General features: G+C 34.0%; 1 pseudogene; it reads right to left on the bottom strand.

Moving 5' to 3' along the window:
• Positions 1-27,675, bottom strand: LOC133201964 (uncharacterized; annotated as a pseudogene).
• Positions 27,676-27,997: the final 322 nt, after the last annotated feature.

The following is a 27,997-nucleotide window of genomic DNA, read 5'->3' as shown; positions in this document are numbered from 1 at the left end:
ATAAATGCTTAATTCGTTTAGTTACAGGATCCTAGTTCTCCCCAGGTACATCGAACTTCGTCATTTCTCTGACAGAAAGCACTTCTAGAACACCATTCATCCGGGACATTACATTCGTTTTCTGTGGCCTCCGAGAGTTCCGGAGCATTCGGAACTCCTCTTAACTTGTCGTAATTGAATTTAATCTGCAATATATGAAAGCGATAAATAGAATAAGGAAATTCTTACATACACGTAGCTTTCTGAATACATATTCTTTGTGTGTAAGGAAGGTCGTGATATTGAATCTCAATTGGATAAAAAATGGAAATGTGTGATTTTTTGATTACCAAACACTCAGTATTGAAAAAAATGTCTCAGGCCTTTTGGATGAGAAATAGGAAGTCAATTACAATTACAATTTCAAACAAGCAGTTATGACATCTGGCGTGTACAAACGGTCTCATAAAATCATATTACATGTACAGTGTGATAAATATTTTATATCAAAAAAGAATCTTGTGTTCACATTTTAAAGAGTAAGCAATCAAATGTATATATTCATATTGGCATTTACAATGTGAAGAAGATCGTTAAGTAGATGTTTACAGTAGAAAATCAAAAATAAAACCCCCACCAGCCTAATTTTTAAGCACATTAGGACGAAATTCTAACTTCAAATTTATGGGGCCTTAAAGCCAAAAGATGAAAGGTCAATTTGTTTTTTCTTTCTCCATCTGCAAAATTTTTCAATTTCTTCCACCCTCGTCCAGGCTTGGATCCAGCAATTCTTTTCTAAGGGGTCCGCCCCTGTCAAAAGATTTCCAATCCAGAAATTTCTTTACAAGCAAAAAAAAGAAAGAAAGAAAACAAACAAACAAACAAAAACAAAACAAACAAAAATAAAACACCTAAACTCTTTTTCCCAACCGTGAAAACTTATTTCTTAACAGGGGTCTATGTTTTCGGGGGGGGGGGGGGGTACAAAGTCATTTTCTATTTGCTTCAGTATATACATTTAATAACTCTGCAAATCAGGGTAGGAGGGTTCAGACCCCCCTTCCGACCCCCTCTAGATTCGCGTCTTTTTTCCTTAAGCGGGGATCCAAATTCTCTAAATTAGCTTGTTTATAATGAGACAAAGGTATGTCTTTTATGTTCATATGTTAATGAGAAATAATGGCATTCTTCTTAATCGAGCAAAATAAATACATATTCTTCAATACTTGGTATATTTCATTTCGAAGGCAAATGATAGAATAAAAAAAGTAACACAACTTACCTGACAACTACAGTCGTACTTTGTCGTCATTCTTTCGATGTCGTCATCACTGACGTCATCGATTTCTTTGTAAGTGACAACTTTTACCTTGCCATCTCGTTCTTTTGCTAGAAGGTAAACACGACACGAGTCATAAATGCAGATGCATTAAAAACACTTGTATACATCATAAAAAGGATTTACATGTATATGATTTTATAATTGGTTCATCCACCTACGAGTTGAAATTGTGTGTATATACGCAAGGCTTGTATAAAAAATATACATAAACATAAATATACATATTTTAAACAAAAGTACCACGCAACTGTCTCATTGAAAAAAAAAATTCTTTCTTTAATTTTGAATCTCTTTTTCCCTTAAATATAATGTCAGTAAACGTGATCCGCAAAGATAACATGTTTTAAACTGAGGAAGGCTACTGACAATTAAGTTAATGTTTAAAGTCAGCATTTCGAAAATTCTATGTCGTTATACTTTGTTTGATCATAGTTTGTCTGTCATGTTTCATATATATTGTTACTAGGTCTTTGTTTTTATACTAAATTTAACTTCGGATTACTCTGTCCATCTGATCAAAACATAGGGCTCACTGCTGGTGTGACTGATCAAAACATAGGACTCACTGCTGGTGTGACTGATCAAAACATAGGGCTCACTGCTGGGGTGACTGATCAAAACATAGGGCTCACTGCTGGGGTGACTGATCAAAACATAGGACTCACTGCTGGTGTGACTGATCAAAACATAGGACTCACTGCTGGTGTGACTGATCAAAACATAGGACTCACTGCTGGTGTGACTGATCAAAACATAGGGCTCACTGCTGGGGTGACTAATCAAAACATAGGACTCACTGCTGGTGTGACTTATCAAAACATAGGACTCACTGCTGGTGTGACTGATCAAAACATAGGACTCACTGCTGGTGTGACTGATCAAAACATAGGACTCACTGCTGGTGTGACTGATCAAAACATAGGGCTCACTGCTGGGGTGACTGGTCAACAGGGAATGTTTACTCCTATATGCATCTGATCAAAACATAGGGCTCACTGCTGGGGTGACTGGTCAACAGGGAATGATTACTCCTAGACAGCATCTGATCAAAAGATAGGACTCACTGCTGGGGTGACTGATCAAAACATAGGACTCACTGCTGGTGTGACTGGTCAACACATAGGACTCACTGCTGGTGTGACTGATCAAAACATAGGGCTCACTGCTGGTGTGACTGATCAACAGGGAATGTTTACTCCTAGACAGCATCTGATCAAAACATAGGGCTCACTGCTGGTGTGACTGATCAACAGGGAATGCTTACTCCTATAGGCATCTGATCAAAACATAGGACTCACTGCTGGTGTGACTGATCAACAGGGAATGCTTACTCCTAGGCATCTGATCAGAACATAGGGCTCACTGCTGGTGTAACTTGTCAACAGGGAATGCTTACTCCTATAGGCATCTGATCAAAACATAGGACTCACTGCTGGTGTGGCTGATCAACAGGGAATGCTTACTCCTAGGCATCTGATCAAAACATAGGGCTCACTGCTGGTGTGACTGGTCAACAGGGAATGCTTACTCCTATTGGCATCTGATCAAAACATAGGGCTCACTGCTGGCGTGACTGGTCAACAGGGAATGCTTACTCCTAGACAGCATCTGATCAAAACATAGGGCTCACTGCTGAGGTGGCTGATCAACAGGGAATGCTTACTCCTAAATGCATCTGATCAAAACATAGGGCTCACTGCTGGTGTGACTGGTCAACAGGGAATGCTTACTCCTAGACAGCATCTGATCAAAACATAGGGCTCACTGCTGGTGTGACTGATCAACAGGGAATGATTACTCCTAGATTGCATCTGATCAAAACATAGGGCTCACTGCTGGGGTGGCTGATCAACAGGGAATGCTTACTCCTATAGGCATCTGATCAAAACATAGGGCTCACTGCTGGTGTGACTGGTCAACAGGGAATGCTTACTCCTAGACAGCATCTGATCAAAACATAGGGCTCACTGCTGGTGTGACTGGTCAACAGGGAATGATTACTCCTAGACAGCATCTGATCAAAACATAGGGCTCACTGCTGGGGTGGCTGATCAACAGGGAATGCTTACTCCTATAGGCATCTGATCAAAACATAGGGCTCACTGCTGGTGTGGCTGGTCAACAGGAAATGATTACTCCTAGACAGCATCTGATCAAAACATAGGACTCACTGCTGGGGTGACTGGTCAACAGGGAATGCTCACTCCTAGACAGCATCTGATCAAAACATAGGGCTCACTGCTGGGGTGACTGGTCAACAGGGAATGCTTACTCCTAGGCAGCATCTGATCCCACGTCTGATGTTTTTTTCCGTGTTTTTACTAGATTAATGAGATTGATCATTGCTCGTTACCTTCGCCTTTTACCCTTTTATATAGCATCGCTGAAAGTAATTTGTAGATACAAATTACGAATGTCCACAGACAATATTTTTATTGGGGGTGGAGGTTGGAATTCAATATTGATAACATGTACATTTTCCGTTAGGTACCTTTATATATTTTATAATTTTTTACCTTAATTTTTCTCCTTATGATTCATGTAATAATACAAAATCATTGTTAATTATATACATTTGCCAATGTTTCTTTTATATAACACTATTAAAAGCAACGCGTATCTATATCCGTATAAACACGGGTTCCTCGTGTCATAAACGTTAGACGTAATTTCTCAGTGACGTCATAAAGGGTCGATGCGCAATCAATGGATCAAATACGTGCCGTTGAGTTTGAAAAATAAAACATTTCACGCGTTAAAGATTATAATCAGGAAAATATAAAATATGAAGCCTTCGGGCTTTATGGAATTTGATCTCGTGACCAACCCGTATTAATATCCGGATAGATGTTTAAATATGATATTTATTTATTTCTTAAATATGTTTTAAAGTGAAATGTTGTTTAATGCTTTACTGAATAATGTTTTTGCCTTCTTCAACAGGTAATATCATATACACGTATCGTATAAAATTAATAAAATTTTTGAATTTAAAATGGTATGTGATTTTTTCAGAGGAAATTGCATAAATTTCTCTCAATAACATTCAGCTCCACAACTTATAAAGAATTTGGAAAGGACTACGCTGATTAATATATAATTATTGATTCTAAATGGTCGATGAATATTTTCACAACATTTTTTTTTCATGTTCAGAATAAACTGATATTGATTTGGATTGGTGTGATAAGCGTATGAAATATTATGTAAGGCCATCTTTAAAAAAGTGTTTGTTTGCCCTCCCCTTGACCGAGTGACTAAAAACAGCCTAACTCAAAACTTTTTAACCTCCAAGAAACAGTCATTATTTTTTTGATTCATTCATTCCGAAGTTTTCTCGTCCCATCAATAAATGTAACTATTTTACCATCATATTCGCAAGTGTTTCGCAAATTTTTTATCGTGGGTCTGGAGAGGGCAAACAAACATTTTTTTTAAAGATGGCCTAATTATTAAAATTTTACTTCGATCTTGAAATAAAAACATCATGAATAAATTAGTACCATATATTAGGTATGTGGTGCCGGCGTTTAATATCTGAGGTTCACAGGAAAAGAACGGGCCATCACCGTAGATTGTATCTGTGGCTAATTTCTCCTTTATATCTCCCTATTTGTAGGTTAAAAATAAGTAATGTTATTGTAAAATAATATATTTTCGTTGGGTAAAATTTTCGTAGTTTCAGGAAAAAAAATATGGATTTGATTTATGGGTTGAAAAAGTGTTGTGATATACTTTTTTTCCCTACATTTCAAGTTGGATATGAATTAGTGGGTCTTTCCATACCACAAATACACGAAAATTAAACCACAGCGAAAATTGGTGATGTCACAGTATATTATTCATCTTTGCAACTTAAAAAAAGAGACACAAAGCAAAGAATATTATGCGGTTGAATAAAATTAAAATTATAATTTTTTGCAATTCAACATACACGACAACATTCGAATATCACATGATGTTGAATACTAATTTGGCATGTCATGTAATTGCAAAAAAGTATTTTCTGTAGCTTATGACAATTTTCTTACCAAAGATGGAGAGAATAATAAAAACCAAGCGAAGTTAAAATATGAGACAGAGTTGAAGATTAAATGTTTACATAGAAAACATAGAAATTCGTGTGCATACATGTATATTTCATGGCAATACATTTAAATGTCCACGCATGATGTACATTTACATGACATGGTGTACATTTACATGACATGGTGTACATTTACATGACTTTGTAGTATATGAACAGTTTTCTCTCAATTTTCAAAATTGAAGGCCCAAATAATGATAAAATATCCTGAAATGTGTTTCATAAATTAAAAAAAAAATATTTTTCAACGTGTATCTCATAAAACATCCTCGTGTATAATAAAAGGAAATTCCATACGTGCAAGCAAAGCTTTTAAAAAGTCAAAACAGCTGTTGTAAACGGATTAATAACAGTATTATAAAATCACGGACATGAACAATCTTTTTACCCCAAGCGGAAAGCGCTTGTAAAACGCGTACGTGTTGTTATTTATAAACAAGATAAATGTAATAAACATTTTTTTTTTAGAAAAATAAGAAAAATCAAAATATTTTTACCTTTTAAACGGTATGGATATATATCTCATACTTATAAAATCCCGAGTTGTCCACTAGCTCTTTTGGGCTTTTGACTTCTAAGAAACTGCTAAGAAACAAACACAAACAATACATGTACAGTACTAACCAGACCCTACCTGACACAAAGCAGTCCCAGAGCAGTCCCGGGGACTGCTTTCTGGGACTGCTAAAGCAGTCCCAGAGCGGTCCCAGAGCAGTCCCACAGCGGTCCCAGAGCAGTCCCACAGTGGTCCCAGCAGTCCCAGCGGTCCCAGAAAGCAGTCCCAGCAGTCCCAGTGGGTGGGGTTAATTAATTTAATGGGCGGAGCTTACTCAGAATGAGATTACCAATAAACAATGTAACTATATAAAAGGCAGTTGAAATTGATGAGCAATTCTTTCTGAGTAGTGTCAACAAATATTTACAATTCTTACGCGACAGTCATTTCTGAACTGTTAAGAAAATCACAGTACGTGTATAGAAACAAATTATAATTATTGAATGAAGAAGACGTTCACACATATTAATAACATGAATATTTAAACACAATTATTTGGTATATTAATTTTTAACCAAAATAAACCAATTTCTTTATTTTTTGTGATTGATATTGGTTTTCATATTTATTTTTTTATATAGAAAATTAAACTTGAATTGTTTATTTTATACCAGAATTAGCTTTAAATAGATAATAATAATTATAGAGCAAGGCCGATTCCCATACTATACTCTGAATGCATTTTTCTGAAGTATTGGAGCTTTTGAAAAATTCTTTGTTATACATTGCCGAGTATTATATTTCAGTCATGATTATTTTCAATGACTTCTTAATTAAATTATCTTTAGATTCTCAGTTTTAAATGTTTTATTATATAAATGTTCGAGTGTGCATCTGTAAATCACGCAAATGGAACCCTCAGATTATGTTCAAAATTAATTAATCCCGAAATAAATTTATACACAATTATTGAAACTAAGATTTTTTGCAGGACATAGATTGAAATTAGTGTCAATGTTGACCAGCGTGTTCAATGATGTGTAACACTGATACCCAAATAACATGCATTGACTTTCTGCTAATTATGCCCAAGGCGATTGAAACCTCAGGTGTTGACACCATTTTATACAATCCAGCTGTGTTAACCGGCCAGGTAAACACAAACAAAGAAATAAGAAACAAGTCACAATTCCCGATATTTTCAAATGTTTATTTTATAAATAAATGTACTCTTTTAATAACTTGTTTATAAATTAAAAACTAATTCATAAATAAATCCCCGAGTAATTGTTTATGTGACAGAAGAATGGTAGAATAATTTTATTTCATGGTCATTAAATAAATTATTAGGTTTTATTTGAGGGTGGTAAAAAATAGCATGGAGTGCTCTTTTTTAAGCATGGTATTAGCTTTTTCAATTAAGAAAAAAAATCCAGTACAGTACGTTCCTCTGAATACATGTATCTTACTGAAATGACAAGTTTGTTTGTTTTTAAATAGTGCTAATGCAAACTTTGAGTACATATGTAATTTGAAAGCATTAATCTATTAAATAGGCCTAGATAAATTTTTTTTTCAAACACCTGTATTGAAGTTTATTTTAAGGGATAAAAATCATCCCCTGAATTCCCTTTTTAACTATTTTTATTTTCTTAAAATTAATTCTAGTCTACAATTGTGTAAATTTACAGCCCTCTTAAGACATTTAGTAATTACATGTATAACTATCTCTATTTATTTAATTTTTGTAAGAAATTAATACTTGTTTTTTATATTTGTTTCTATCTTAAACACCTCTCTGCAGAAAGTAAACAAAACAACAACAAGGAGTTGCAAATTCAGAATACACAAGGGGCGGAGCTATCATGTCACTCAGAACCTTTTTCACGCATGAGTGAACAAAGCAGTCCCAGGGACTGCTGGGACTGCTGGGTCTGCTTTCTAGAGCAGTCCCACAGCAGTCTCAGAGCAGTCCCATAGCGGTCCCAGAGCAGTCCCACAGCGGTCCCAGAGCAGTCCCACAGCAGTCCCAGGGACTGCTTTCTGGGACTGCTTTGGTGTCAGGTTGGGTCTGTTTGGTACTGTACGCTTATTCATTATTGTTATTACGGTAAATGCTAATTTTGAAAACCGGGTTTGCATTTCATCAAATTAAGAAAAGACATTAAATAATAGACTTAAAAAATCTGCATAGAATTCTCCGACTTTTATTTCACGATTTTTTTTTATTTTTATTTTTATCATTAGGTCTTTCCACCTTTCTGTGGAAAGACCTATTGAAATTGTTCTGTTTATTATTATTAGGTCTTTCCACCTTTCTGTGGAAAGACCTATTGAAATTGTTCTGTTTATTATTATTATTATTATTATTAGGGTCTTCCGTCTCCAACGGAAGACCCTTCTATTATTCTATTGTTTCTTTTTCACTTTTATTAGGGTCTTCCGTCTTCAGCGGAAGACCCTTCTATTATTCTATTGTTTCTTTTTCACTTTTATTATTCTTTTTTTTTCTTTACAAATTTTGTGCAGAAGATTTCTCGGAGATGGCTCGTTCAATTTCTTTCAAATTTTCAGGGTTGTTGGGTCTTTATCTGAAGTTAATTCCGGCAATTCCGTTTTTGATAAATCACTTCCGGTCGGAAGTTATCGCCCTTTTATTGAATTTTTAGTGACCATTTTGTCTACACAAAAACTCAAAAACGACAAAAGCTAGACTGCTGAAATTTTCAGTGATAATAGAGGACATGTTCTAGTTGTGCACCTCAGTTTTCAAATTTTCTGGAAGTGCCTAGTATGGAAGCTCGGTAGGGGGTCGAAATTTAGGACACGAATCATGAGTGAATTTTTGAGACATTTTGTATCATATCTTTTAAAGTATAATTCAAGTATAATTATTTTGTAAAAACATACTGAATAATATTTGTGCAGAATGACAAGATCTTTAATATGATATCAAGAAAAAAGGGCTGACTTATCATATTAGGGGCCGAGAGGGGCCAAAAGTATTAAATCAATAACTCTTTAACGATCAAATTTTTGGTATACATTACTGAAGCAAAAATGTTTATCTTAACAATTTACAACTATATATTATAATATTTATGTCATATGTTACATAATTAGGGGCCATACGGGGCCAGAATGCCAAATCTTTGGCACTCTATATCTCGAAAGTGGGAAATATTTTGATAAGCAATATTGAACAAAAGATGTCCAAAATAATGTTCTTAACAAGATGCAACCTTTCATTTTCTGCTAAACGTCCCCATTAAGGAGTTGAAGGGCCGGGCCTTAAATACTTCTTTTGTAAATATCTCAAAAACGAAAAAGAATTTCTGACTAGTTGTTGAACAAAAAGTGTTCAAAATCATGAGAGCTTTAAAGTGATTTGAAGAAAAAGGGGCTGGACCCTCAAAATAGGGGCTGAGAGGGGCAGAAAGTCTTTGAACAATAACTCTTTAACGATCAATATTTTGTGATGCATTACTGAAGCAAAATGTTTATCTCAACAATTTACGACTATATATTATGATATTCACATCATATGTTACATAATTAGGGGCCATAAGGGGCCAGAATGCTAAATCTTTGACGCTTTATATCTCAAAAGTGGGAAATATTTTGATAAGCAATATTGAACAAAAGATGTCCAAAATAATGTTCTAAACAAGATGCAACCTTTCATTTTTGCTAAACGTCCCCATTAAGGAGTTGAAGGGCTGGCCCCTAAATACTTCTTTTGCGAATATCTCAGAAACGAAAAAGAATTTCTGACTAGTTGATGAACAAAAAGTGTAAAAAATCATGAGTGCTTTAAGGTGATATCCAGGAAAAGGGTATGACCTCTTAAATAAGGGGCCGAAAGTATACAATCAATAACTCTTTAATGATCAATATTTTGTAATATATTACAGAAGCGAAATTGTTCTTCTTCCACACACTTTATCTAAATAACATGATGTTGATATCATATGTTACGCAATAAAGGTCTTTAGGGGGCCAGATTGCATAATCTTTGGCGCAATATGTCTCGAAAAGGAAGAATATTTTGATAAACAGTATTGAACAAAAGACGTTCAAAATCATATTCTGAACAATATGCACTCTTTGAATTTTTGCTAAATGTCCCCATTTAGGACTTGAAGGACCGGCCCTTAATATTTCTTTTGCGTATATCCCGAAAACAAAAAAGAATTTCTGAATAGTTGTTGAACAAAAATTTTCAAAATCATGAGAGCTTCAAGATGATATCAAGAAAAAGGGGCTGACCTCTCATATTAGGGGCCAAGAAGGGCCGAAAGTCTTTAATCTATAACCCTTTAATGATCAATATTTTGTTAAACATTATTAAAGCAAAATTGTTCGTCTTAACAATTTATTTATATCATTATATTTGAACGAAAATCTCAGTCAAATTCTTATCTCATCTTATCAAAAATCGGACGGAAGACCCACTCGTTGCTCGCAACGAAATCTCATCTAGTTATTAGGGTCTTCTGTCTCCAACGGAAGACCCTTCTATTATTGTATTGTTTCTTTTTCACTTTTATTATTAGGGTCTTCCGTCTCCAATGGAAGACCCTTCTATTATTGTATTGTTTCTTTTTCACTTTTATTATTAGGGTCTTCCGTCTTCAGCGGAAGACCCTTCTATTATTCTTCGGTTTCTTTTTTACCTTTATTAGGGTCTTCCGAGCTTCCTTCGGAAGACCCTACTGTTATTCTACTGTTTCTTATTATTATTTTTTTTTTTTCCCGCCGATTTTCAGCAGGCGATTTCTCGGAGACCTTTTGTCCGATTGCTATGAAACTTTCAGGGTAGATACAATGTATTATTGCCTAAAAACGGTTTTTTCAAATTTTTGATATATACCCCCGTTCATGAGTTATTGCCCTTTAATCGATATTTGGAGGGTCTCTTGTCCAGTAGAATTCTCAATAACGACACATAATATTTGCATGAAAACTGGAGAACTTGTAACTAATACATTGCAGATGCGCAGAACATTAAAATTGTAGGCTATTTTTTTTAAGTTCGGAAGCTATGTGACGGCAAGTTTTAAGAATTATTTTTCCATGAAATTTTGCTGCTTTTTGTTTAATAACTTTTAAACTGATAAAAATTTGGTAAGACATATAGAATAAAAGTTGTGTGTAATTACGAGAGCTTTCAGACAACATCAAGAAAAAGGGGCTGGCCCCTATATTCAGGGGACAGCAGGTCATAAAAGTATTTTTTGGATAGCTAAAAATATTAAAATATTATGAAAAAGTTTGAATGACATAATTTCTAACATATTAAATCTTGTCATGTGGTATAAAGAGAAACAAGCTCCGTGCTATATTTTATTCTATTTTATATAATAATTATTCGAGAATCGTACAGGAACAAGTTGTCTACAAACCAGCCACGCCTTTTAGGGCATCGTAACACATGCTTGTACGGTTTTAGATAGTTGTTGTCTTTTAAATAAATTGCTTTGATTCGATTTCTCTGTTTTCTGTTATTTAAATCGTTTATAAATGCAAGTTATTTACACAAGTAAAGGTAAATCAACATTTCCGTATAGAAAGAGTCTTAATCGGGGCCTCTTGTTTGTAACCTGGATGTAAACAATCACGAGCGGCATTGTGGGAAGACGACACTAAAGACCTGATATACGAAAACCGTGATTTGATCTGATGCTTTGTTGGCAAATATTTAAAAAAAAGTGTAGTTTAGTATAGCATAATGCTTCATAATCAATAATTTTTAAAAATAAATCATGTCTAACACTCAATCTGATTATTTTATTTTTTGAAAAATCATCAGGTCGAATATCAGGTCTTTAGTATGTCAAGTCTTTAGTACATCCCCGGAAGTAGCCATGCAAGTCGGAATTACAGACAGAAAATGAGAAGAAAATATGTGAAGTTGACAGTTGTACATTTTCTTAACGTACGAGCCGTATGTAGACATGCAGGTTTAATCCACATCTTCGAAGCACATAAAATCCTTGGTTGCGTACAGGGAGCATTAGTTTTAAAGGGATATATATATTCTTGCGCAAATTGTTTACGAGGAAATTCTGACGATCACATTAACAGCGATGAACAGTCTTGTGTCGGAGTTTTCTGTGATAAATGTAGCGAGTGATGAAAGAGTTCACGGTGACATTTTAATATATGATTGGCGTGCACCATGGAAATGAAGGTTAGAATTTTTCTTATCTAAAATTTAACAGCTGATTACAGCACTGATGTTTACATGTATATGCCAGCAAATGTGTAAATGTACGCACAAACACTGATGTATGTTATCTATTTTATGGTTCAGTCTCTGTCTGTTAGCCCTGACATGACATTGTCAAATCCCCATTGCTTTACCTTATATTTAAATGCACGAGAGCATGTAATTTCACCAAGACTTATTTTTTTTTTATTGAAACAAAAAAATGCAAAAATTCAACAATACACTATCTAACATACTACATATATAAACATGATAATTATTGTTATATATTCTTCAACAAGTATGAATAGCTGTTATAACTAGGGCCTTAATTAATATTATAATTTGTTATACCTTTAAAAATTTGTTCTTATATAAATCTATACCAGTGTACACTCAAAATGTCTAACATTTCCAAGGTTTTATGAGCAATCATAAAAAATCTATGTTGAACTGCAAAGTGAGATATTGAACCTGTCGATGAGATCATTGGACTGCTAACATATTACAGTATGCCCGGGATTAGTTAAATCTCATTTGCATTCGTTGGTGTTCGAAAGTTACGGAATTGACAGAGTTTTACCTCAGTGCTGTAAAGGAAATTTACATCACGGAAGCCACTACAAAATACGTGTATGTCAAACAAAAAAAAGAAGTAAAAGATATAACAAAACATTTATTGACCGTGTTCTCGGGGTAAAATGCAATTTGCTGACCCCTTGAACCAAACTGTTTCCCTTCGGCCTAATGGCCTCAGGCAAACAGTTTGGTTCTTGGGTCCGACAAAACACATGTTGCCCTCGAACCCAGTTAGTAAATGTGTATTATTATTGGAAAATCTCAAAAATGTCACTCAGTTAAATTGCAAAAGAAATTTGGAAATATATTTATACATAAAAGTTTGAATTATTTCTGTGATAAGACTGCAGGATTGATTTGTGTTTTGTTTATTGCCCCTTCAAATTTTTTTTAGTCATATTATTATGCCACCACTTGCTGGTGGAGGCCTGCAAATATAGACCTGTACTTGACACTTATGGCCTTTGGGAAGTGAGGGATCTTTTTCATGCCATCACCTTCTGTGACACAGAACCTCGGTTCATACGGTTCCATCTGAGGAACCTTTCTCCACATCCAGCTGTGGGATTCGAACCTGCGACGTAAGGATCAGCTTCTTACTGACACTTTGATTGATTGTATGTTGTTTTACATCTTACTTGAGAATTTTTCTCTCGTATAGAGACATTACCACATACTGGTGAAGGGCTTCAAACATAGACCTTAATACTTGGCACTAAGGCCCATTGAGCAGTGAGGGTTCTTTATTGTCCCAACATCTACTGTGAGGTTTTTAAGGTCTCATCTGAAAAACCTTTGACTTTCATTCTAATGCTGGGCGCTTGGTGAAGGAACCTTCATTACCTGTATGTTTATGTCTTAGGTTTGACACAGCAAATGAGAATCAAGCCCAGGCCTCCTGATTACAAAATGAATGCCCTACAACTAGGCTACCATTACAGATAATGAACTAGATCAATTACCATGTAAAACATTGTTTAGTAAAAAATTAGTTCTTGAAATTAGAATATAGAATTTTTTATGATTTGGGTATGTAAACTTAGAGTGGTATTTGGGTTATACAGTAAAACACGCTTACTGCGAACAGACTTAAATAAGGAATTGAAGCGTATAGTGAAATATGTATACTGGTATATTATTTAAAAAGTACATATTATACAAAAAATACCGACTAACCGGTTATGAAAATCATAACCCGTCATCCCATACTAAACCGGTTACTATATTTCTGACTGATTAGATGGTTACCCAGTTGACCATTGCCATCCCTAATAAATTTTTTACATGTATAAGTTATGTGCATTTCCTTTGTGAAATCATGAAAAAAAAACTCCTAATTAATCCCTATTTATATTATATTTTGTAATGACATCCTCAAAATTGACTGCATGTAAACATCTATTTAATAGAGTACTTCTTACAAATAATACATGGAAAATGTGACAGTATCTTTGAACTCTGTTTGATGGTTTCATTATGGGTGTCAATGAATATTCGAGTACTCGACTATCATTCAATCATATTGACTATCGACTAAAATTTGTTAAGTCAGTTGTTCGTTTAAAATTTGCTACTCTTAAATTCAATGTAAAACAAGAGGCCCATGGGCCACATCGCTCACCTGAGCACATTGGCTAGGAAAAAAAAAGCAAAAATCAGAACTATTTAAAAGTTTACAAGGAGGGGGGTGTTGAATTTTAAACTACTTGATGATGCTTTCATATCAATATAACAAATGGCTTTGTTGTTCTTGAGCAGCAGATTTTTTTCCATATATTCATTTGTAAAAATTTGAACCCCCATTGTGGCCCCACCCTACCCGGGGGCCCTCATTTGAACAAATTTCATTCTACACTACCCAAAGATGCCTCCATATCAATTTGACTAATCATGGCTTTTCTGTTCTTGAGAAAAAGACTTATATATTCCTCTGTAAACTTTGATCACCTATTGTGGACCCAACCTATCCCCGGGATAATGATTTGAACAAACTTGAATCTTCACTATCTGAGGATGCTTCCATATAAATATGACCAATCATGGCTTTACTGTTCTTAAGAAGGAGATTTTTAAAGATATTTTCCTATATATTTCTATGTAAAACTTGGATCCCCCATTGTGGCCCCACCCTACCCCCAGGGGTCATGATTTGAACAAACTTGAGTCTACACTACCTGAGGATGCTTCCATATAAATATGACCAATCTTGGCTTCACTGTTCTTAAGAAGAAGATTTTTAAAGATATTTTCCTATATATTTCTATGTAAAACTTGGATCCCCCAATGTGACCCCACCCTACCCCTGGGGGTCATGATTTGAACAAACTTGAATCTACACTACCTGAGGATGCTGCCATAAAAATATGAACAATCATGGCTTTGCTGTTCTTAAGAAGAAGATTTTTAAAGATATTTTCCTATATATTTCTATGTAAAACTTTGATCCCCCATTGTGGCCCCACCCTACCCGGGGGGTCATGATTTGAACAAACTTGAATCTACACTACCTGAGGATGCTTCCATATAAATATGACCAATCTTGGCTTTACTGTTCTTAAGAAGAATTTTTTTTCAAGATATTTTCCTATATATATCTATGTAAAACTTGGATCCCCCATTGTGGCCCCACCCTACCCCAGGGGTCATGATTTGAACAAACTTGAATCTACACTACCTGAGGATGTTTCCACATAAGTTTCATCTTTCCTGGCCCAGTGGTTCTTGAGGAGAAGATTTTTAAATGATGCCATTATTTTTTCACTAATTCCTAATTATCTCCCCTTGAAAGAGGGCGTGGCCCTTCATTTGAACAAACTTGAATCCGCTTTACCCAAGGATGCTTTGTGGCAAGTTTGGTTGAATTTGGCCCAGTGGTTCTTGAGAAGAAGATGAAAATGTGAAAAGTTTACAACAACAACAACAACGACAATGACAACAACAACGACAGACAACGGACAAATTTTGATCAGAAAAGCTCACTTGAGCCTATGGCTCATATGAGCTAAAAAAATTGGATCTGCTCAGTTCATTTATTAACGTATCAGTGTTCAAACTCAGGGAAAGGCTTAACCAGTCTTTGTTAATTGTTCAAAGGAATTTTGTTGTTCGACAAACATGCATTGGCATACTTTAAAAGATGTCGGATCCAAATTGTAAAGTTTCAACCTGCAATTTCGTAAGATCTCAGATCTCATATAATGGAACTACCAATTAATGAAGAATAATAAAACTTTATAAATACATGTAAACTGGGGAATGGTTATGAGCATAATTAAAAGGTGTTTCTTTCTGATATTAATATCAATCATTTTTAAATTGTATTGATTGAATGCAAAAAATCTCATAATTAAAATTTTGTTTTTATAAGAGTTACACTTAAATTGTTTAACAATCACGGGTCACTGACAAGACACATTCAAATAGCTTCAGGTAAGAAATCAATAACGGGTACATGTACTAGCAGCAGGAAAAGAAAGGATAAATACGAGCATTTGATGTTCTGTATATAGATAAAATGTGCAGTCAGTGATTTTTTTAGAACCGACTTGGGGCCGAAATTTGGCCCCAGTCCCAATTGAAAATATGCCTGTATTTTCCCAAAATGTAATGGAAGTTTTCCCAAAGAAAAACTTACAAAATATGTGATCAAATTTAGTTTGTTTATTGCATGTTTTTCAAGCAGGTTTTGTTGTTCAGGTGGCAGGGGATAGTTTCGTACTAAAGACCCGGTCAAATTTCTTAAAGAATTGAGATATCCCCTGTTTGATGTGATATTTTATGTAGAAAAATGATTAGAATAATTATGGGACACATTTGCAGTGTAGCAGAGTGCTTGCTGAAATAAATGATGTGCAACATGTAGGTGTCACTATGACGCTTATATACAGAGTTGTAAATGCGAACCTTAGACACATGGTCAGTTGCAGAGGAAATTCACTGAAAAGCAGTAGGCCTTAGAAGAAGGTGTGTATCTCAGAGGGAATGTGAATGGCCCCATATCAATTGGTGAATTTTCATTAGGGCATGCATTGATTTACAGACTACTGGGTGTTTTATCCTGCTCGCTCGGGCCTGGGGGTGGGTTGTATGGGTACAACTGAGGCCCAAATCTTGGAAAAACAAGCCAAAATTTGGGGAGACCCCAGGTGTATTTTTGGTACATGTGCACTCTACTAGGCAAATTACATGTAATTTGTTGACATAATTTGTGAGCCATGGGCATATCAAGTGTAATTAATTAGCCCCTGGAAAACTGTCCCCATGTACATGTTTTTATGGATCACATGTATATGTGTACCCTCTTGGCACATGTTTGGCATTTAAAAAAACTATCTGAAAACACCAATTTTCAGAAATATGTAATTTAGTCTAATTCTTCTCTAAATAAGTTTATTGATGTATGCCATTTTCAAAACTCACCATATTTCTTTTATTTGACTCTCATTCATTTAGGTAGAGAGACCTAAACACAAGGGGGGTAAACCTTTCCCAGTACACATTTTCAAAGAGTTTGAAGCATCAGCATAACAAATCTGAACAGAGTAAGGCAATTTTTGTCTTAGAAAAATTTATTTGTTTGAAAATAATAGTTTGGGCACTGTCACATTTATTTTATCAAATTATGATGCAATCACTTAGTATTAATTAAAATTAAAGGGGCTCAGTTATTGCGATATCACTGAAATTACAAATTATAAACTTACTCTTTTTTACATGTATTTTCACTAAATATCATTATTTTGAGAAAAGAATGATTCAGTATGCAAATATATCAGTTCACAGAACCACATTTATTCAAAGAATTGCTGTGCTTTAATTTTTTTTTCAAATTAGACCCATCTTACTATTGATAATTACATAAAAAAATACCCCTCCCCTTCATTTTCCCCCTCATTTGTCTTCTATAATGTGATAGAACTTAAACTTTTCATTATTTTCATATAGATTATATATTTTTCTTTAAATTATAACAAAACAGATGGTCTTTTTGCATATTTAATGAACAAAATATCAGAAATATGTACATTTTCATGTAATTATTGGATTCTACTAAACACCTGAAATTTACTCACAAATGCCAAGTAAGGACAGGATGATCACTTTAATTATTCAGGGGAATCAAATGCATGTATTTGATCACTCAGATACATTGAAATTGAATGGAAATATACTCAGAAAAAGGACAGGCAGTAAAATCAGATTTCCACAGTATATTTTCTATAGAATCAGGTAATGGTTGGAGGGGTAGGGTAGATAACTGCAATTTTCAGGACACTTCTTCTTGAACCTTTGATGCAAGAGGGGTTTTTGTATATTACAATAAATATCCTGAAAAATAGATTAGGTTTTCTTTTTGCAAACAAGCTATAGATGTATAAATTCAAGCAATTAAGAGGTAAAATGGGATTTCTCAAAACATCAAAAATAGGAGATTGTGTTTCATGTGAGTACATTTCATGAAGGCATGCAATTCTTATTGAATTTTTTATGTGTAGCTGCATTTGAAATTGATCAAAGTTACCATTAAACACTGTTTTGATAAGAAATAGATTCTTTTGGATTGTAGGAGTTGGTCATGTTTGAAGTAACACAAAGAATATGGGGTTAAGATGGTTGACCGACAATTGGTGGGGTCACTTATTTGCCTCTAACTTTTTTATTTTTCATTGAAATAAGACATATTTAGTATATTTTTACTCAGAATTGATTGCACTTTCTAAATATGGAAAGTTATTTTAATTAAAAAGCAAACTTTGAAAGTTAAAGGTGGCAGGGGATAGTTTCGTACTAAAGACCCGGTCAAATTTCTTAAAAATTGAGATATCCCCTGTTTGATGTGATATTTTATGTAGAAAAATGATTAGAATAATTATGGGACACATTTGCAGTGTAGCAAAGTGCTTGCTGAGAAAAATGATGTGCAACTTGTAGGTGTCACTATGACGCTTATCATATACAGAGTTGTAAATGCGAACCTAAGACATGTGGTCAGTTGCAGAGAAAATTCAGCTGAAAAGCAGTAGGCCTTAGAAGAAGGTGTGTATCTCAGAGGGAAGATGAATGGCCCCATATCAATTGGTGAATTTTCATTAGGGCATGCACTGATTTACAGAGTACTGGGTGTTTTATCCTGCTCGCTTGGGCCTGGGGATGGGTTGTATGGGTGCGACTGAGGCCCAAATCTTGGAAAAACAAGCCAAAATTTGGGGAGACCCCAGGTGCATTTTTGGTACATGTGCACTCTACTAGGCAGATTACATGTAATTTGTTGACATAATTTGTGAGCCATGGGCATATGAAGTGTAATTAATTAGCCCCTGGAAAACTGTCCCCATGTACATGTTTTTATGGATCACATGTATATGTGTACCCCCTCGGCACATGTTTGGCATTAAAAAAAACTATCCTCTGCCACCTCAGCCAAGTTGGATTTCTTCATTATTAGATAATTCATACCACTGTTGTTCTTGATGCAAGTAATTAGATAATCCACACCAAGAATAGTCTTGATTAGTTATAACAATTGTTTGTTAAAGTAATACAAAGACAAAAACAAAGTTTTTTGACAATGCTTTTTAAGTGATTGGGCTTTCTGGGAGATTCCCAATTTAGCCTACTTGATGCTGAAATTCCCAATTCTGAGGGCCCCAGCCCCCAGTCCCAAAGTACTGAAAAAAAACACTGGCAGTAAATATTATATTTGAAATCAAATACATTTGATACATATATTTATTACTACGAAAATGTTAATGATTCAATAATTTGTTGTATAATGGTTATAATGTAGTTTAAATATTGTACAGGCTAGCAGTCTCTTAAAGACAAAAAGGAAAATGACATGAAAAATTGATTTAAATTTCAACGAGTACTCGACTTTCATTTGACTAAAGCCTCTGACTGTGCGACTTAGCTGTCCGAGTAAAATTAACATCGCTATTTATCATTTATAAGTTGTACAGTTTTTTTTTTTATTTTAAATGAGAAATTTCAATTTCTTTTGGATAAGTGTGACTGCCATCTGATAACTGAAATTTGATACCAAGCATGACCATATTTGCCAGAAGAGCATCTGTTTGGAGATGATGAAGAATAAGCAGCATAGTGAAATTTAAACAGTCACACAAGGATAAAAGTCCTTCCATCTAGGATTATGGACACATCAGGCCTTAATACATTAAGAACTTGTAATATATGTATTTTTACAAAAACATTTAGAGAGAACTGCTATTTTGGCATATACAGCAACAAATGTTAACATATCAGTGCTAAGGGCATGTACATAAACGAGGATTGTTAGAAAAGTTTGCGGACACATTGATTTAAGGAAAATTTACTGTGCACTTTGAAAAATGACCTGTCTGAAGAAATAATTTTTTAATAGCTCAGTGCTCTCCAAGACTTTCAATGACATTGCAATTCTCAACTTTGTGTTTTCGCATTGATCATCTATAATTAGCGATGAAACAGTCATAACCCCTCTAATTTAATTCAAAATTTTGCAACACACCCTCTTTGAATATTGTAGCGACATGTAAAGTATCATTAATTTTTTTGCACTACAACAGTGCAATTTTTTATTTCAAGAAATTGGTCTGATTTCAATATAGCTTTGATTACAAATAGACAACTCTAAGATACATAATTCTTTTTATCTTTTTAGCTCTTGTGAGCCAAAGGCTCAAAGAGCTAATGCTATGGCCATTTGTGCGGTGTACGTAAACTTTTTAGTTCACCTGAGCTGAAAGCTTAAGTGAGCTTTTCTGATCACCAGTTGTCCGTCATCTGTCCATCTGTCTGTCCGTCCGTCTGTAAACTTTTCATATTTTTGTCTTCTTCTCAAGAACCACTGAGCCAAATTTAACCAAAGTTGGTACACAGCATCCTTGGGTGAAGGGGAGTTTGTTAAAATGAAGGACCAACCCCCTTTACAAGGGGAGATAATCAAGAGAAGACAAAAATAGGGTGGGGTCATTAAAAAATCTTCTCAAGAACCACAGGGCCAGAAAAGCTGAAAGTTATGTGGAAGCATCCTGGGGTAGTGTAAACTTAGGGTTGTGACCCTTAAACAAGGGGAGATAATTAGGTAAATAAAACCAAAAGTTCTGGTTGCTAAAAAATAGTCTTCTCAAGAACCACTGGGCAGATTATCACCAAACTTTCACAAAAGGTTCTACAAAAGGATAAAATATATTGTAGATTAAAATTTGCAAAGGGAATCACTCTGGGACAAAGGGCTTGGTCTCAAGGTCACTTCAAAGTTGACCAAAAATTACATTTATTAAAATGTTGATATTTTGCTTACTATAAGGACTAGGATCATCAAATCTTGTCAATTGATGCATCTAAGGACCTCGTATCATGTTGACTCAAAAGTAGTTCATGGTTACCTACTTTTTAAATTTTGCAGCCATTCTTTTTCAAAATGATTTAGAGGCATATTTTGAACAGTTTCAGGCCTATTATCATCAAACTTTTTCAGTTGACAGATGACAGAATGAGACCACTATTCTTTGAATTTGCTTGTTGTGTATTAGGCTCATAATTCACATTATATCTACTGCAATCAACTTCAATGGATTCAAATATTTTTAATGAATTCTTATTAAAAAAAATTTACTTGAATATATGTGTAATATACATGTACATGTAAAAGATTATTTTAACATGTTACGAAAATTTAAATATATGTGTCTTTTTCCCCCCTTGTAAAACATTTGAATAAATGAACCCAAGAAGTACAGTAAAACCATTTTTTCTCAATTTCAACTGGACCAAGATCATCAAGATATCCAATGACTCCAGATAACCATGCAGGGTAAAAAACTTAAAGAATAAGGGGTTGGGAGTACCAACTCACTTCACCATATAAATGGTACATGTATTTAGATATCGGTTTTTGAGATAATGAAGTTTAACTTTTAAGTTAAAGGCTAAAAAAGATGTTATGTTAAAATTTTCCACAAGTGACACCGTGTCTTACTGAAATCATCCCTGTGCATTTCTTGTAAGAGTATTTTTCTACTTACTGATTGTCAAAGAATGGATATCCTCAATCAGTAACACATTTGGATTACTTACTATGTAGTTATGCTGTGTAAATGTTTTGTCAAGCAATTATTATGACAGTGATGTAGCAAAACACTGATGATTCTGTAGTATGACACGTGTTACTAACATGATTGCATCAAAGATGTTAGATGAATAGAAAAGTCTAGAAATTAAAAATCAAAAGTCAAAGTTCAAGAAATGAGGGTCTGGGAGTATTAGTGTTTTGGATACAATTTCAGGAGTACTGTTGGAGAGAGTACAGTTGAATTATATATCCTCATGCTCACTCCAGATTCAGAGATCCGGAGATGAGGTCTCTTGATATTTGGGTCAAAGAAGAAAGAGAATGTTAGCAAAGTTGACAATCTAAACAGAAACATGTAACCTTTAGGTGGAAATTAAACAAATATTTATCCTGTGATTACGACGTCAACTTACAAGCTAAGAAGGAAGACCCACTCGTTGCTTTGCAACGAGCTTTGCTCTAGTTATTATTATTATTAGGGTCTTCCGTCTCCAACGGAAGACCCTTCTATTATTCTATTGTTTCTTTTTTCACTTTTATTATTAGGGCTTTTCGCTTTCAGGCGAAAAGCCCTATTGTTTTCGTCTTTTTTATTATTAGGGCTTTTCGCTTTCAGGCGAAAAGCCCTATTGTTTTCGTCTTGTTTATTAGGGCTTTTCGCTTTCAGGCGAAAAGCCCTATTGTTTTCGTCTTTTTTATTATTAGGGCTTTTCGACTTTTGGCGAAAAGCCCTATTGTTTTCGTCTTGTTTTATTATTATTATTATTATACCTAACACTTTTTCGTCACGGATTTAAAGAGAACTCTTGGATATATGTATTTTATATTAGGGTCGTCAGATTGCATTCTTAAATGTCTCGCGTATGTAAGGTTTTGTACTTCCGGAAATGTCACTTCCGGTATAAACAAGCAGAAAACTAAAATTTCTTTAGAAGCTTAAGAAATTCTTATTTTCTATGGAAATTCATTCAAATTTTAGGAATTGATTCTTCAAAGTTTATCCTTCAAAAAAGTTAGCGACAGCGTTATTGTACCTATGATATATTTTTGTGTTATAAGACTCCAAAGTTAAGAAAAAGGGGGGATGGATATTCTAAAATTTAAGAACCATTTAGGAAAAATATTTTGAAGACTACTTATTGTTAAGAGTGATTAATAGAACATGTACGGTCAGTTTCAAATCAATCGAAGCAGGACTTTCGGTTTTATGAGTCACCAAAAATTGTCTATGAGAGTTTCTATGTTAAATTGAAATCACGCATGTTCCATTATATCAGAAAGGAAGCAAGCAATTCTTGTCATATTTTAGTGGAATACTTACTTTTACACTGTCTTCAGGTGATTAGGTGATGAAAACAAAATTCCACAAAAGAAGGAATTTTTAGGGGGCCAGTACGAAAAATCAGTTTTTTCCCTGTAACTTTTTTATTTTGCAACCAATCTGTAAACAGTTTTCGGATTTGAGTTAAGCACAAAGAGTACATTTTAAAAATTATGGTCCGTGGGGTCACTTTTTGACCCCTTATAGGAGTTTCAGAGGCCTGAAAAACAGTACTTTTAGTGTTCTCTTGATTTCCTCGCGTAATTAGAGTTATCGTTCTTTGCACGGTTGGCGAGCGTAGAAAGCGAAAGTAAGCTTTGGTCCTGTTGGCTGCGTAGCTATACTTTTTCAACAAGCGCTCTGCTAGACTCGCCATGTATCCCATGATGGTTCCTTTCATTTTGCTATATCGAATATCACATCAAACATAAGAGATCTCAGTGTTTTAAGATATTTGACCGGGACTTTAGTACGAAACTAAATTCGCTGCCACCTAAAATGCGTAGAACAAAAATACGGGGGTGGATCCTCAAGTGTTTGGTAGACGGACTTTCATAGATTAAAGTCAAATCATGTAAAGTTAGAAGGTACAGGGAAAAAAAAAACATGAATCTCATTTCAGGATCACAAAAAGCATATTTTACAAGATGAATTAATTCTAAATAAAATTAAAATAAATTTGAGGTTTGAAAAAGAAGATAAATATCTGAAAGGAAATTAACTAATCATAACAGAAGAAACAAATGACATCAAAGATATTTGAAGAAATTATAGATGAAATGTATATCTTGTTTCTCCGATCACCAGAAAAGAAATTCTAGGCACTTCGGAATTTCTTGTTCTTGCCGATAAAGTTTATATCTTCTAGGTAAATGAGACAATGACTTTTAAACTTTCCAGAAAGTTTTTATGGGGTGTTTTGTAAAGTATCCTGAAATTTTAGGTTAATACGATGTCTGGTTTAGAGTTTGGAGAAAAAATCTACGTAGCCATTGCGCAGGGGAAAAAGAGGGGGGAGGGAGGAAAGTAAAGAATATACATTACAGAAATCTTAGCTTACTAAAGGGTTTATTGTGTTCAAAAGGTCAAAGGTCAAGGTGCTCTGAATAAAAAGGATGAAAGTAAGTTTTTTTTTTTTTTTTTTTTTTTTTTTTTTTTTTTTTTTTTTTTTTCTCAGGTTTGAATTATATTAATGGTAAACAATAAAAGGCTAAGGGAGTAGAGTCGAAAAGCACTTCAATTTTCGTTGAACAACGAAAAAAGGTCTAGTTATTATTATTATTATTATTATTATTATACTGAACACTTTTTTCGTTCAGCATTTGAGGAGTACCTTTGAAAATAGGATTTTTCTCTTATAACCAATAAATAGGAAATGTAAATATCTCGCGTATGTAAGGTATTGAACTTCCGGTTTAGTCACTTCCGGTTTCTACTAAAGGAAAACTAAAATACCTAAAGAAGTTAAAATCTTTCTCATTTTGAATGTCTAGACTCTCAAATTCAAGATATTTATTCTAAATACCAATACCTACAAAAAAGTTAGCGACGGTGATTTTAGACCACTGATACTTTCTGAGATATAAGACTTCAAACATTGATAAAGGGGGGATGAAATTTTTAAAAGTCACAATTAAGGTTTGAAAAATATTTTGAGCATTGAAATACGTTAAGACTAGTTAGTTGAACATATACTGTAAGTTTCGTATCGATCCGAGCCGAACTTCCTGTTTTAGGGGTCTTTGAAAATTGTCTATGGGAGTTTCTATGTTAAATTGAAAGCAGTCGTGGCACGTTTTCTCTTAAAATAATCATCATATTCTTATGAGATTTTAATTGTAGAATGACCTTGATACGGTACCAACCTCATTAGGTCATTAAAAGATAATTCGGGAAAATAAGGGATTTCTAGGGGCCAACATTGAAAACATACTTTTTCCTGTAACTTTTTTATTTCTCAATGAATTTTTAAACAGTTTTCTATTCTGGGTTCAGATCAAAGAGAACAATCTAAAAATTATGGTCCGTGGGGTCACTTTTTGACCCCTTATAGGAGTTACAGAATACTGAAATAATGTAATTTTTAATTATTTCAAAAATAATAGAGTAAGAGTTATTTCCCTTTGAACATCAATTAACAGGCTTACACACTCTTTAGGTCTCAAGTTTGGTATGCATATGACAAGAACTTCCGGTTTTATGAATCTCTAAATTTGTCTATGGGAGTTCTCATGTTAAATGGAAAATTGCACATTTAACGATATCTCTTAAAGTAATCAAGATATTCTTGTGAAAATTGAGTGGTATAATGACTGTGATATTGTTTCAACCGCATTAGGGTTTGAAAATGAAATTGTGGAAAATAAGGGATTTCTAGGGGCCAACATTGAAAACATACTTTTTCCTGTAACTTTTTTATTTCTCAATGAATTTTTAAACAGTTTCCTTTTCTGGGTTTAGATCAAAGAGAAGAATCTAAAATTTATGGTCCGTGGGGTCACTTTTTGAACCCTTATAGGAGTTTCAGAAGACTGAAGTAATGTAATTTTTAATTATTTAAAAAATAATGGAGTAAGAGTTATCTCCCTTTGCACATCTGTTGGGGGGCTTACATACTCTTTAGGTTTCAAGTTTGGTATCCATATGACAAGTACTTCCGGTTTTATGAATCTCTAAATTTGTCTATGGGAGTTCCCATGTTAAGTGGAAAAATGCACATGTCACGATATCTCCTAAACTAAATAAGATATTCTTGTGAAAATTGAGTGATATAATGACTTTGATAATGATTCAACCCAATAAGAGTCTAAAAGTGAAATTCTGAAAAATAAGGGATTTCAAGGGGCTAATATTGAAAACTGATATTCCCATGTAACTTTTTTATTTCTAAATGAATTTTTAAACAGTTTTCGATTCCGAGTTCAGCATAAAGGTTACAGTTTAAAAATTATGGTCCGTGGGGTCAGTTTTTGACCCCTTATAGGTGTTTATGAGATCTGAAATATAGTAACTTTTAGTTATTTTCAAAATGACATTGTAAGAGTTACCCCCCTTTGCAGAGCTCTAGTGAGAATTACATACTCTTTAGGTTTCCATTTTTATAAGCTTCTGAAGACTTGATCCTGTCTGATTATTTTTTTCATGTTTTTCATTTTGTTAGAGTTATCGCTCTTTAAGGTCCTTATGACTTTAAGCGTCGAAAAGCCCTCCGTTTTTGTTGAACGACAAAAAAGGTCTAGTTATTATTATTATTATACTGAACACTTTTTTCGTTCAGCATTTGAGGAGTCCCTTTAAAAATAGGATTTTTCTCTTATAACCACTAAATAGCAAATGTAAATATCTCGCGTATGTAAGGTACTGAACTTCCGTTTTAGTTACTTCCGGTTTCTACTTAAGAAAAACTATAATACCTAAAGGAGCTAAAATCTTTCTCATTTTGGATGTCTAGACTCTCAAATTCAAGATATAAATTCTAGACACCAACACCTACAAAAAAGTTAGCGACGGTGATTTTTGACCACTGATACTTTCTGAGATATAAGACTTCAAACATCGGAAAAGGGGGGATGAAATTTTTAAAAGTCACAATTAAGGTTTGAAAATTATTTTGAGCATAGAAATACGTTAGGACTAATAAGTAGAACATATTTTGTAAGTTTCATATCTATCCGAGCTGAACTTCCGGTTTTAAGGGTCTTTGAAAATTGTCTATGGGAGTTTCTATGTTAAATTGAAATCAGTCGTGGCACGTTTTCTCTTAAAATAATCAAGATATTCTTGTGAGATTTTAAGTGTTGAATGACCTTGATACCGTACCGACCTCATTAGGTCACGAAAAGGAAATTCGGGAAAATAAGGGATTGCTAGGGGCCAACATTGAAAACAAACTTTTTCCTGTAACTTTTTTATTTCTCAATGAATTTTTAAACAGTTTTCTATTCTGGATTCCAGTTAAAGAGTACAATTTAAAAATTATGGTCCGTGGGGTCACTTTTTGACCCCTTATAGGAGTTACAGAAGACTGAAATAACTTAATTTTTATTTATTTTAAAATAATGGAGTAAGAGTTATCTCCCTTTGAACATCATTTAACAGGCATACATACTCTTTAGGTTTCAAGTTTGGTATGCATATGACAAGTACTTCCGGTTTTATGAATCTCTGAATTTGTCTATGGGAGTTCTCATGTTAAATGGAAAATTGCATATTTCACGATTTCTCTTAAAGTAATCAAGATATTCTTGTGAAAATTTAGTGATATAATGACTGTGATATTGTTTCAACCCCCTTAGGGTTTGAAAATGAATTTCTGGAAAATAAGGGATTTCTAGGGGCCAAAGTTGAAAACTAACTTTTGCTCATAACTTTTTTAATTCTTAATGAATTTTGAAACAGTTTTCTATTCTGAGTTTAGCTTAAAAAGTTCAATCTAAAAATTATGGTCCGTGGGGTCACTTTTTGACCCCTTATAGGAGTTACAGAGGACTGAAATAATGAAATTTTTATTTATTTCAAATATGATGAAGTAAGATTTATCTACCTTTGCATATCTGTTGGAGGTCTTACACACTCTTTAGGTTTCATGTTTGGTATGCATATGACAAGTACTTCCGGTTTTATGAATCTCTGAATTTGTCTAAGGGAGTTCCCATGTTAAATGGAAAAATACACATGTCACGATATCTCTTAAACTAAATAAGATGTTCTTGTGAAAATTGAGTGATATAATGACTTTGATAATGTTTCAACCTCTTTAGGGTCTGAAAATGAAATTCTGAAAAATAAGGGATTTCAAGGGGCTGATATTGAAAACTGATTTCCCCAAGTAACTTTTTTATTTCTAAATGAATTTTTGAACAGTTTTCGATTCCGAGTTCAGCATAAAGTGTACACTTTAAAAACTGTG

Source organism: Saccostrea echinata, unplaced genomic scaffold (genome assembly GCF_033153115.1).
Source record: "Saccostrea echinata isolate AGI-Se365-2 ecotype Australia unplaced genomic scaffold, CSIRO_AGI_Sech_v1 ptg000046l, whole genome shotgun sequence".
Lineage (NCBI taxonomy): Eukaryota > Metazoa > Mollusca > Bivalvia > Ostreida > Ostreidae > Saccostrea > Saccostrea echinata.
This window is presented reverse-complemented; position numbering and strand designations above follow the sequence as displayed.